At 43.0% G+C, this 12,486-nt stretch overlaps 1 protein-coding gene across 9 annotated transcripts in view; it reads left to right on the forward strand.

Annotated features, from left to right (window-relative positions):
* PPP1R12B (protein phosphatase 1 regulatory subunit 12B) overlaps positions 1-12,486 on the forward strand; it is a 204,882-nt gene that overhangs the window by 88,962 nt on the left and 103,434 nt on the right. The window lies entirely within an intron of this gene.

The following is a 12,486-nucleotide window of genomic DNA, read 5'->3' on the forward strand; positions in this document are numbered from 1 at the left end:
GTGTGTCAGAGAAGGTGACTGGAGTTGAATTTTGAAGACAACTAGAAGTGAATTATAAGTAGTAATAGGAGGGGATGGTATTTTAGAGGGAACCCAAGAAATTCAAAAAACAAGTTCAGTATACCTGAAGCTGGGAGATGGCAAGGCCAGTGTTGCATTTCTGAAGGTGTCTTTGTGAAACAGATTTAGATGAATTAAAAAAAAAAAAAAAGCAGACAGTCTGTGGCCAAATTAGTTTGTAAAAGAATGGGTTAAGCAAAGTTAAACAGGATTACTCAGAAGCCTTTTCAGGATCCTTCCTCTCCGGGCTGGGGGTGGCGGGGGGAGTTGGGTATGGAGAAGGGAGCGTGGGGGTGGTTAGAATTTGCAGCATTTTCCAAATTTCTGTGTCCATCGAAATAGTTGTTTTGTTTTTTTTTCACAGAAACCCAAGACTGGTATTCTACTGGGTATACTTTGGAAATTGTGGAGCTAGAGAGGTAGGCAGGAACCAAGTCATGTAGATTTTTGTTGTGCTATGCTAAGAAACTTGAACTTCTGTTTTCAAAGCTATGGAATACCACTGAAGTATTTTCAGCTGGGGAATGACTCGATCAAATAAAACATATCATTTAAGCCTTTACAGAATTAAAGCCATTTAGAATTTCTCCCTCTAGACAAACATAAGCTGAAAAGAAAAAAAAATCACATGTTTTGAAAACAGCTAAATTTTCCTTCTGAAAGAGCATGCTGGGTGCTAATTCTTCTCTTGAAGCTGCAGCTTTCTCTGTAATCAGCTCATTGTGGAAGCATTTGGACTCCTGCTGGGAACCATGATGGAGGCCTGAAGCTCACAGTCACAGGTCCAATTTGAAACAATTAGTGAGCACTGGGATAAATGGGGCTTTAAAACTGGCCACAGCGAGGCCCACCCGGTGGAAAAGCCACTTCTCAGAAAGAATCTCCATTTGCAGTGTAATTAGGGCATGTGGACTGGGGAGTGGGTCTTGCCATTAAACCTGCACAGCTGGCGCTTTTCCTTTCTGAGAATGTTTGGTCCTAAGGAGGGGTAAATAGGTGTGTGCCGACCGATTGGCTCATGATCAGTCTCTGCTTTAGTCAATTCGTTGTAACTACAGATACGTCATTAAATGGGCAGAGCTAGATACAAAAAATAGATTATAATACCAAACAATAATAAACATGGAAATCTTAACACTAGATTTTTTGGGGGGAGGGAGGGATTATGGACATTTTTTATTTTCTTTTGTTTTTTTTTTCTATATATTCCAAAGTTCCAGAGTGATAAACTATTACCATTTTAAGCAGGGCAGAGAAAGGGAGCCTGAAAAAAAATTTTAATTCTAGGAACAAAGGTCTTTCTTATGATGTAAGTCCATGACGATGGCCATAATCACTGAAGAGTAAACACAAGAGTCAAGAAATTCAAGATTTGCAGCATTTTAGATAATTTTTTATTTTGCTACATAAGCTCAGGGCAAAACTTCTGAAATCATTTATTAGTTTTAAGATTTTGGATTTACAAAGTTCCTGTTGTTTTCTTTCCTGGAAGGCTCAAGTATGTGCACATGTATTCTCTTTACCTGATGGAAAGAACAGAAGTTAAACTTCCTGTTTTACAAATGCAAATGGTGAAGCCCTAGGAGCCTGGAGTGATTTGCCTACTATCGTGTCTTGAGTCAGCCGCACGTGGAGGTCACCACCCAAGCCTCTTCGTCTCTTGTCCTTGAACTCACTAACCATTTCTTTTTGATTCAGGGGCCAGTCCATCTTACTTGGTAGCCCAGCATGCCCCAGTCTACCTTCATGGTACTGTAATCACCGCCATCCAGTCTTTGGCTTGCCCCTGAGGATTGTAGAAACCAACAGGGTCATCTGATTGTAACGGGGTTGATTTGACTGGCAGACAGCAGGACAGAAATGGCAAGTGGCAGGCAGTTGGCAGATAACTCTGCAGGGGTATCAGAGCCAAGCGGCAGCTGTCACAATAGTGTAGTGGTTGGGTTCATTTTCCAAAGCGCCAAGTTTTCCTTAGCAACAAAATGTAAACAGTTCCCTTGGCTAATATTAGAGTCTGATAATGTCTGCCTTTGATCCTCTTGCTCTGTTTCTCCTCTAGCTTTTCTCCTCTCAACCCAACCCTGGATTTTACATCTTTCTTTTTTTAACGTATGCAACTTTAATAAGACATGAAATATAGATGACAAAGTACTGCCATTTAACTTTATACTGAATTTTACATCTTTTTTATTGGTGTCCTTCCTTTTTAAAAAAAAAAAATTATTTATTTATTCATGAAAGACACAGGCAGAGGGAGAAGCAGGCTTCCTGCGGGGAGCACAACGTGGGACTCAATCTGGGACTCAAGGATCATGCCCTGGGCCAAAGGCTCAGCCTCTGAGCCACCCAGGTGTCCCTATTGGTGTCCTTTTCTTTGTAGAAACGGTTAAAATAGTTTTCCTCTACAAGAAGCTAAAATTGTTTCTCTTTCCCAGATAGCCACGTGCTTGGCCAGGATGCGGTCCGTATTGACTGAGTCGTATATACCACACTTATCGACCTTAAATCCCTTGGGGTCTTTATAAGCTGGGTGGTTATTCCTACTAATGTGAAGCTGTCAGCAAATTAATTTGGCATCATCTTTGGAATGTTAGAAACTTAAACCAAGTAATTAAACTCTGAGTCATGGTTTTTTAAAGTCCTTTGACTCATTTCACTGTCTCCAAGCTAAAGACAGGCAGTTGTCAATTAATTGGGAAAGGCGCTCTAGAAAGGAGATTCCACAGCTCCTCCACTCTCTCTCAATTTTGGTTCTAAAATAGGTATTTTCTTTCCTTATCTAAAAGACTGCAAAAAAGCTGAACTTAACTACGTTTTTCTATACTGAGATAGATGGTTCTCTCTCTTCCTGACTATGACTGTGGAACAGGGAGAGAGTGAAGTGTATATAGCAGTAGATACATTTTCTACCCCCATTCTAGGGGTTTCTGGGTTGCTTAGATGATACGTTATTATGTTAGTTCATCAGCTTATAGAGATCGTGCTTGTGTGATTCCTTTCCTGCCTAGTTAGTGAGGTCAGTTTCTGTTGTTTTGTAACCAAGGACGCTCCATACTGTGCAGTATTTGATACTGTTGATTCTATGGTGAACATTTTTCACATTTCACTGTGTCTGAAATCAGAACGCCTTCCTGCTAGCTGTCATTCCTGCACATGTGTGAATTTGGCAGAGGTGTAATGTTACATCCACGGAGGTGTGTGCATTGCTGTACAAAATATGTCTAATTCTAAAAGATCCCTTTCAATAGCTATTAAATCAAGCAGTGAAAAGGTGATGAAAAGCGTGTGTGATTGGCGCTGCTCTTTCTTTCTTAGTGGTAAAGTGGCGGTACATCTTGCAATGTGACGTTTTCGATTTGATGCAACATGGTACCATTTAGCCAGTGAGAATGATGCTGTTGATCTATATTTAAAAACATGAACTGGAAAGTGACTGCCAGTGCATATGCAGTTTCTTTTTGGGGTGATGAAAATGTTTCAAAGTTGATGATGGTGATAATTACATAACTGTGAATGTACTAAAAACCACTGAATGGTACACTTAACTGGGGATGTGAATTGTATCTCAATAAAGCTGTTTATAAAAATAATACTGTTTAGCTCCACCGAAGTATTCTGGGAAAAAAGACCCGGATGGTGCCTGCCCTGAGTTACTGCAGTAATGTTTAAGGGTCTTGAATTTCCAAGTCTGTTATCTTTTTCCTGTATTTCTGTTGCTAAGCACAGCTGTTGAGACACAAACTCACTTCATTTTCCAGAGACAGTGGCATTTGTCACATGATTCCTCAGTACGCCACTTAACGGTTCAGGAGTGGAGGTTTAAAACATTTCTCCCACCCCCGTGGGACACATGCATTCCAAAGGACAGGAATCCATTCCCTCCCTGATGCAGCAGAGCCTCTGGTGGTTCTATCCCAATTCCCCAACCACTTCAGAGTAAAGTGAGCAGTCACCCAACACCTGCTACTCAAAGCCCTTATCAGCTGTGTTTTTACAGTTAATCTCCTTTTGATAAAGTGGTTCTTTTTTCAGAGCTGTGAGTATTGGAGACGTGTGGGAGGGACCAAAATCTTGTGCCTTCTCTCAGACCCCCGCCCCTTTCTCTCCTACGGGTTGATTTTCCCATGTTAGAAAAAGACGGTCACTTATAACAATCTTACAAAATGAGCTCTGGTGTTTACTAGGTTACTAGGGAAGGACAACCAGAGGAGTGGCCACCCGTTTGTTGAAAATGGGGCTTCTGGGAAGCTGCTGCGCAGGTGTGCGCAAGGTGTGTCTGAGGTAGCTTGACCTGCTCTCTCCTAGAATAGTTTGATCTGGCAGTGGAGTTCCTTACTGTTCCTGGTTCCATGGAAATCCGAGGCACAGGGAGTTGATCTTTGTGTTCTGGGGAATTGAATCAAGCCCCTGCCATAATTTGCTAGCACCTTCTGTGTTTGGGAGCTAACTTTCGGTATGCTGAGTTGAGACATCAGGAATGGGCATGCAATAGCAGAAGCAGCAGGTAAAATTTCTTTGCTTGATGCCTTTGATATCCTAGACATGTGTTTTTCCCCTCAGTCCTCTTCTCTTCCTGATGGTCCCTTGGGAAGCTGACTTGCTTGCTTGTGCTATTTGGTGTGGTTGGGGGCAGAGGGAGAGGGTGGATGTTGAAGGATAAGATGTCCAGTGTTCAGAATAACCACTTTAGAACTGGTGTTTCCTCATATTCCTAAAGAATTTAAACATGTGCACTGACTTAAGGATCCCACCCAAGAGGTTAAAGGAGCAGAGGACAATTAAGAATTTCAAAAGGAAAAAAAAAAAAGAATTTCAAAAGGTAGGAACATGCATCTCTTTTCAAGAGGAAACTGGTACTGGTAATGTATTCTTAAGTTGGATGATAAGTAGCGGTTCTGTTCTTTTTTTTATTGTTGTTCTTTTTTTTTTTTTTTTTTTTTAAAGATTGGCTTGTTTGTTTTAGAGAGGAGACAGGGGCAGAGGGAGATAGAGTCCTAAGCAGACTCCGTGCTAAGCGCAGAGCCCGACATGGGGCTGGATCGCCACCTGAGCTGAAACCAAGAGTTGGACACTTAGCCAGCTGTGCCCCCCAGGCGCCCCTGGTGGCTGTCTGCTTTATAATAACTTTTTCAACCTTCAATATTATATAATGCATTTTAAGTAAATAAAACAAAAAAATTGCTGGATATGTAGGCAATTACAGAGAGGAGCTGGTTTAGGTAAATGAAGGGTTAGACGGCCTTTGGACAGGAATTAGGAAATGCAGAGGCGAGCTCCCTGAGCTATTTGCATGCCACAAGCTGTACAGTCACATCGACTCTTCATGGAAGCCGGCCTTTCGCCCTACCTGTAAGAAGGGGAGTTCCAGAGTGATCTTTTATGCCCAGAGGACCAGCTCCTGACAAAATCCGGAATTGTGCTGTGTCAGGCAGCGCAGAGGATTCTGTGGACGGGTGGTCCTGTCAGCCCCGAGGAGAGATCCCTCAGTGGGCTCTGAGCTGAGCCCGTCCAGAAATACGCTGTTCTGCTGTTAACATCTGTCGCTCTCTACGCCGCTCCTTGTGCTTTGGGTCTGTGGTTTTGCGTCACTGTAGGTACTCAGGGAGCAACCCCAGACCGTTCCCTGAACGTGGTTTACTTCTGTGGCCCTCTGTGCGTGTGCTCGACTTTCTTTCTGGAGCGGCCTTCTTGCCGTTCCTTGCGGGGTGAAGTTCTGTTCACACCGTAACCCCTGGAGGTGAGAGCCCAGCGCTGGCCACCGGCGTCCCCAGCTCCAGCCTGCGGTCCCTGTCCTCTCCGGGCCCTCTGCTTAGGACTGGTTTAACCAATGAATTAATCAAGGTGTGTGTTGTCTCTCTAATTCTACACTGTGAGCCTCTTGAGAGTGCCTTTTTATTGGGTTTTCTTCTTCCCACAGAGCTAATATGTAGTGGGTGTCGGGGGAGTGTTTGTTGAAGAAAACGCCAACAAGCGCCCGTGTCGTGCTACGCTGTGCCAGAAGGTGGCAGCAGAGGAGTGTCAGTTGCTCTGCGTCGTGTCAGGGCCCAAAGACCGAGTTGTGTTTGGGTCAGTCGGTAGATAAGCAGATCCACCCGGTGCACGTGAAGTGGCTTAATCCAGGGAGTGCAGATGCTTCCTGGCCTGTCGAAGCCTTCGTGGACTTTGCTATGCTGCTGCTTCCCGAGAGCACCGCAGGCTCCGGGTGCAAGGCAAGAGACCTGGTTACTCTTCAGCCGCCCTCTCTAGCAAGCCATTCAACGTCTTCGGGCTCAGTTTCTTACCTGGTTAATCAGTGGAGTGAAGGAGACTCGTAGGTAGTATCGAATTCCAAAATCACAGAATTCTGAGTCTTCAGTGGCCCTCTGACTGCTCAGGGCTGCGCTGAGATCCATGGGTGTGATAAGAAAGGGATGTGTGCTGGGTTGTGCCCTGAAGATCAGGGACACCAAATCTGCACGTAGTAAGCCAAGAGGATGCATTAAGGAACAGTCCATCCTTGAGTGCAACATCCTGTTCAGGTATGTTAGGAGTTCGGAGAAGAAGGTGAAGGATGTGAGATGGGCAGGTAGGAAGGGCTTCATGAAGCCACTGAAGATGGAATTTGAGCTGGCTTTCGAACAAGGGAATTCATATTTTTTAAAGCTTGTTATATTATATGCAAGCTCCCAGATGCACTTAATCCTCACAGCTCTGTGAGATAAGTAATACTGTTTTCTTAAAAGATATAAGAAAACTAAGGCTCAGACACATTATGGAACCTGCCCGCAGCCACAGAACTACTAAACGGCAAAACCAGGATTCAGAACCAGGTCTTTTGGATTTTAAAGCCCACGCTTGCTGCTCCCACTGAGCAGATGTGCGCCAGGGCCTAGTCTTAGTTGGACTAACCTGTACCATAAGCCAGCAGTGAGCACAGTGGTTAGAACCTCTTGATATTTTTAACCTTCTTGATTAACCAATTAAGAAACAGAACTTCTAGTAAATGAGTGTTTGGGGAGATAACACTTCTGAAAATACAGCAAATCGGAAACTTTCTATCCTATCTGAAATCGAAATAGGAAATATGGGTTTTTGAGAAACAAATGAGAAGCTGCCTTGTGGATCCACCGGCTTGTTCAGTATTTTGTGAGGATGCTGGGTATGAGAGGTTCACATCTGGGAGAATTCCAGAGCCATGGGCAGGCTTATTTCTATTTTAAGAAATACTTAAAAATTGGGATCGGATGACAGCAATTACCTGAATGGTTCATTGTTTCTGGTTTGTCTTTAAACCATTTTCCCCCCTTCCCCAGAGTCTCTTAGCTAATCCTGGGTAGTATAATGACCTACTTCTTTAAATTGTTTCCTCTGAATAAATCTTAGTCTTCTAACCTGGAAAAGGGAAATTGAATGTGATTCACAAATGTGGTGCACTTGTGCTGAAGTGGCTCACTGCTCATTGACATGTAAATAAAATATAGTAATAGCTCAAGGATCCTTCAAGAACTGCAATCCTTCATAATGACGCTCACAGCGTTTAAAAGAAAGAACATTTGGCACACAAAATTTGTAAGCAGTGGGAAGCAGAGCTGCAGGCTTAGCTGTATCTGTGACAGAAATACTCCTGCACAAGGATTTTGTTTGTCCTTGACAGGTGCTTGTCCCTCCCATCTTAATAGACTTACCTCTGTTGCTGCACTGCCCTCTGGGGTCACCATGTCTCACTGTCTTCACTGTTGCTCTTGGAAAAGCAAGAGCTTTTCCCTTTATGCACTTCCTAGCCTCCTGTTCTCTCCTCAGCCTATGAAAGTAGACATTCTCCCCACCCTCCTGTCCAGTGAAATTGCTCTATCAGGGCCCTGTGGTGTTCCTGACCATCAGATTCCTCAGCCGCTTCATCTTTTGCCTTGAACTCCCAGCAGCACACTAGGACGTTGGCGGCTGCCTTCCTAAATCTTTATTCTACGTTGACCCCTGAGATACCTACTATCTTTCTTGGCCCACTCCTGTCCTTTCTGACTGCTCCTTCTTGGTATCCTTTTTAGCCCGTTTTCTTCCTCAAACACCTTACGTATTGTTCCCCAGGCTTTCTTTGTTTCTCTTAGGACTCTCTAGCTCATCTTGTCCGCTCCAGGCACCTCAGCTGTCACACGTCTGTATTTCCAGCCCAGGCTTCTCTGCTGAGCTTCATGCCACTGCGTGGAAAGGACTTACTAGAACGGTGCCTGATTTCCAGTAGCCACACCTAATGATAGCCATTTCTGGCCATTGTCCCCCCCCCCCCCCCCGCCCCCATATTCATGATTTAAGGTATTGTTACAGGTACGCGTTTTTAAGGATTCTTGAGTCCTCTATAGAAGGAGTATAAACAAACCAAACCATTCCCTTCCCTCTGACCCAGAAAAGCTGGAAAGAGAGAGAAAAGTCTATTAGTTTTCATGTATTTTTTTAGGCTTATTTATTTATTTGAGAGAGAGAGAGAGAGTGCATGTAAGCAGGTGGAAGGGAAACAGGAGAGGGAGAGGGTCCCCAGGCAGACTCATGCAGGGCTGGATCCCAGGACCCTGAGATCATGACCTGCACCGTAATCAAGAGTCAGGCACTCCGGCAGCCCCCGTGGCGCAGCGGTTTAGCGCCGCCTGCAGCCCAGGGCGTGATCCTGGAGACCCAGGATCGAGTCCCCCATCAGGCTCCCTGTATGGAGCCTGCTTCTCCCTCTGCCTGTATCTCTGCCTCTGTCTCTCTCTCTCTCTCTGTATCTCTATGAATAAATAAATAAAATCTTAAAAAAAAAAAAAGAGGCACTCAACCAACCAACCAGGTGCCCCAGTTTTCATGTATTTTAAAAAGTCTCTGTTCAGGTTCCTGCCTAAGTGTCCCCCAGTTGAGAAGCATACAAATGAAGCTAGAAGCCTTCTCTTTTACTTCCACCAAGAAGTAACTTCTTCCTCACCAAATCCTGTCGTTCCTTGTCAAGAATCCTTCAGCTCCACTCCCTCCTCTCCATCCACGACTGCCCTCTGTTGACCTGGGCACTCCCAGCTGGAACTTTGGCCTTCTCCCTTGCCCCCTCCCACCAGTCCATCCTCTGCAGTGCAGATCTGATCAGCTCATTCTCCTGCGTGCAACAAGGAACAGTGCCATAAGCAGTGTTGTCCCGGCCTTGGCCTATGAGGCCTCTTCTCAGTCTCTAGGTTCTGTTCACATCACTTCCTCTGTGTTTTATTTCTCACCCCTTAGACAGTACTAGGTTTCCTATCCAGAGCACAATCTTTTTATAGCATGGCACTTCTTATCTAAATTTTAATTATCACTACTTTATCACGAGATCCTGCTGGGAGTCAGGCCTCCTTTATCTTGAAATGTAGTATCTGGAGTAGGTAAAAAAAAAAAAAAAAAGTGTAAGAGGGGACAATGGTCAGTTAAATGGAATAAAGAAAAGGAAGGAATGGATCAACACCCTGTTGATGAAACACTAAAATGCTAAACAAATAAATAGGTAATTGGGGCAATCTTTAAGACTATGATGAATGAATGGATCAACACCCTGTTGATGAAACATTAAAATGGTAAACAAACAAACAAATAGGAAATTGGGGCAATCTTAAAACTATGATGACTTGAACTCTAAATTTCCTCCATAACCTTAATTGAGTCCAGAAACCATGTTGGAGCATCTACCATAGGCTAGGCACAGTGCTAAATGTAATGATGTCCTGGCAAAAAATAGCCTCCACCTTCCTAAAACTTAGAGAATGGTGGCTACTGGTGAATAGAAGATAAGGAATTTTATTTCACAAGGTCTTAGGCTCATTTTTGTTATGATCTATAGGATAGTAGTTATGCCTAATTTAGTGGGCTGGGCCAGTTACTGGTTTACTTACTACTTTTTAGTGTGAATGGAAAACTTGGTGTGTTCCTTCATTATCAAGTTTTAAAGCTTTGTGTGTAATGACAAGAAAATTCCCCTTCGGCTGAGACTTGGGGGAGATTGACTAAAAAGGGGCATGAGAATTTTGGAGGGTGATGGAACTGTTCTGTAATCTTGATTGCGGTCGTGGCTACCGGACTATACACACTTGTCAAAACCTGGAACTCATAGACCTCTAAACTTTTTAGGGCAGTTTTTACTGTGTGTAAATTATATCTCAGGAAACTTGACTAAAAATGCAACTGAGGCTTAATTAAAGGAATCTGAGTCCTCTAAAAAGTGGAGTGATTGGATAGGGAAGATAATAGATCTCTTTTATAGCCCTTCTCTGAAGAGAAATCTTATTTAAGTCCTTGAAGAACTTCTTCCCTTCTAGACCCTTCTCTTCTTCTTCTTTTTTTTTAATATTTTATTTATTTATTTATTCATGAGAGACAGAGAGAAGCAGAGACACGGGCAGAGGGAGAAGCAGACTCCTTGTGGGGAGCCTGATGTGGGACTCGATCCCGGGACCCTGGGATCAGGCCCTCAGCCAAAGGCAGATGCTCAACCAGGGAGCACCCAGGCATCCCAACCCTTCTCTTAGCCCATACTTCAGGAAAGCCCAGAAATCTCTGAAATTGCTAGCAAAAATTTTGTTATACATAATTGCTTTTTTTTTTTTTTTTTTTTTCTGGGAAGAGAAGACAGTTTAAATCTGGTTGTCATAAGTAGGTTACTGTTCAGTAAAGATTGAAAAACACAGGTTTGAGTGCTTTCCTACTTCCCAGGTGCCCCCTTTCTCCTGAAGAAGACCGTGCTAGTGATGCCAGCAGCTGGAGACCCATTTCTGGAGTGGGTGGGAGGAGTCTGTGAGTCCACGGACCTTAGTATGTAGAGCCCACCCGGTGCTAACACAGGCCTGTTCCTAATCCCCTCCTTACATGGGCTAGAGCTCCTTTCTCTACCTTCTTGAACCTAAATGCTGGCTCCCTCTCTGTCCTAAGGCTGACCAAAGGCTTTTTTTGCCCCTGAAATATTTATATTATGGTAGTATATCCTAAAAAGTACCTGTGCGTTCTATATCACTGCCAAATATGATAATAAAGGTTTTTTCTAAGTGTAGATATAAATACATCTTTTTGTTTAAAACAATTCTTTGAATATTAATGATCAGTTTTTAAAGTTTGGGATGCCTAGGTAGCACAGTCGGTGAAGCATCTGACTTGATTTCAGCTCAGGTTGTGATCTCAGAGTCCCTGTGAGATGGAGGCCCCCCCCCTTCTCAGCACAGAGTCTGCTTGTCCCTCTCCCTCCCCCTTTGCCCCTGCCCCCACTTGAGTACATGCATGCTGTCTCTCTAAAATAAATAAATAAAATCTTTAAAGCCTTTAAAGTTTATAAGTTTCCACAATGCACATATTTTAAGTAGGAAATAATTATTTATCCATAGTCTTCCCATGAGCCATATCCCTGCTAATATCTTCATATGTTGTGTTGATTTTGAGATTATACTGTAGCTTTTTTTTTTTTTTAAGATTTTATTTATTTATTCATAAGAGACACAGAGAAACAGAGACAGAGACCGAGGCAGAGGGAGAAGCAGACCCCATGCAGGGAGCCTGATGCGGGACTCTATCCCAGGTCTCCAGGATCACACCCCGAGCCAAAGGCAGATGCCTAACCGCTGAGCCACCCAGGTGCCCCTGTAGTTTTTTTCTTAACTAAAATATTATTAAATACTACACAAATACCCAACATATCAATTTTCTGGCTCAAATAAGTCCTGGCTATATTAGCTTCACTATTTTTTTAAATAAAATATTAAAAATACAGTTGAAGCCCTTGCGTAAGTCTCGCTTTCATCCCCCTGACTCCCTCCCTAGCTAGAGGTAGTCACTATACTGAATTTGGTGTTTTTGTGATTTGCACATTTTTATTAGTTACTATTCTGTTTCTGTGTACACACATATTACTGCTTTTACATATTTTTGTTCCTTATATAAATTGTATCATTCTGCACACATCATTCTGAAACCTGTTTTTTCATAGCATTCTTTTGTTCATTTTGGTCCATTGTGTAGATGCACCACAGTTTGGTTTTGGTTTTTTCTACTAATGGTCACATTTAGGTCATTTTCTTTCTCTCTCTCTCTCTCTCTCTCTCTCTGTGTGTGTGTGTTTTCGTTAATGCTAATTATTCTGCTGTGCTGCTGTGTACATTCTTGTTCATGTTTCCTTATCTAAACATGTAACAGTTTCTCAAGGGTATTAATTTTCAAGTGGAATTTCTGGATCTAAAGAGTGAGTACCTCTTTACTTGAGATGCCAGATTGCTCTCCTGTTTACATTCTCACTAGCAACGTATGAGAGCTTCTACTTTACAACTAATGTTGTACTTGATAATGTCAGTGATTTTTGCTTTTGAGAATCAAAGGAAGATGGAAGTGGTTTCTTCTTGTTTTAATTGGCATTTCATGATCATTAAGTGAAACTGAACATCATCTCTTATGTTTATAGGCTTTTGGGGTTTCCTG

This window comes from Vulpes vulpes, chromosome 13 (genome assembly GCF_048418805.1).
Source record: "Vulpes vulpes isolate BD-2025 chromosome 13, VulVul3, whole genome shotgun sequence".
Taxonomy (NCBI): domain Eukaryota; kingdom Metazoa; phylum Chordata; class Mammalia; order Carnivora; family Canidae; genus Vulpes; species Vulpes vulpes.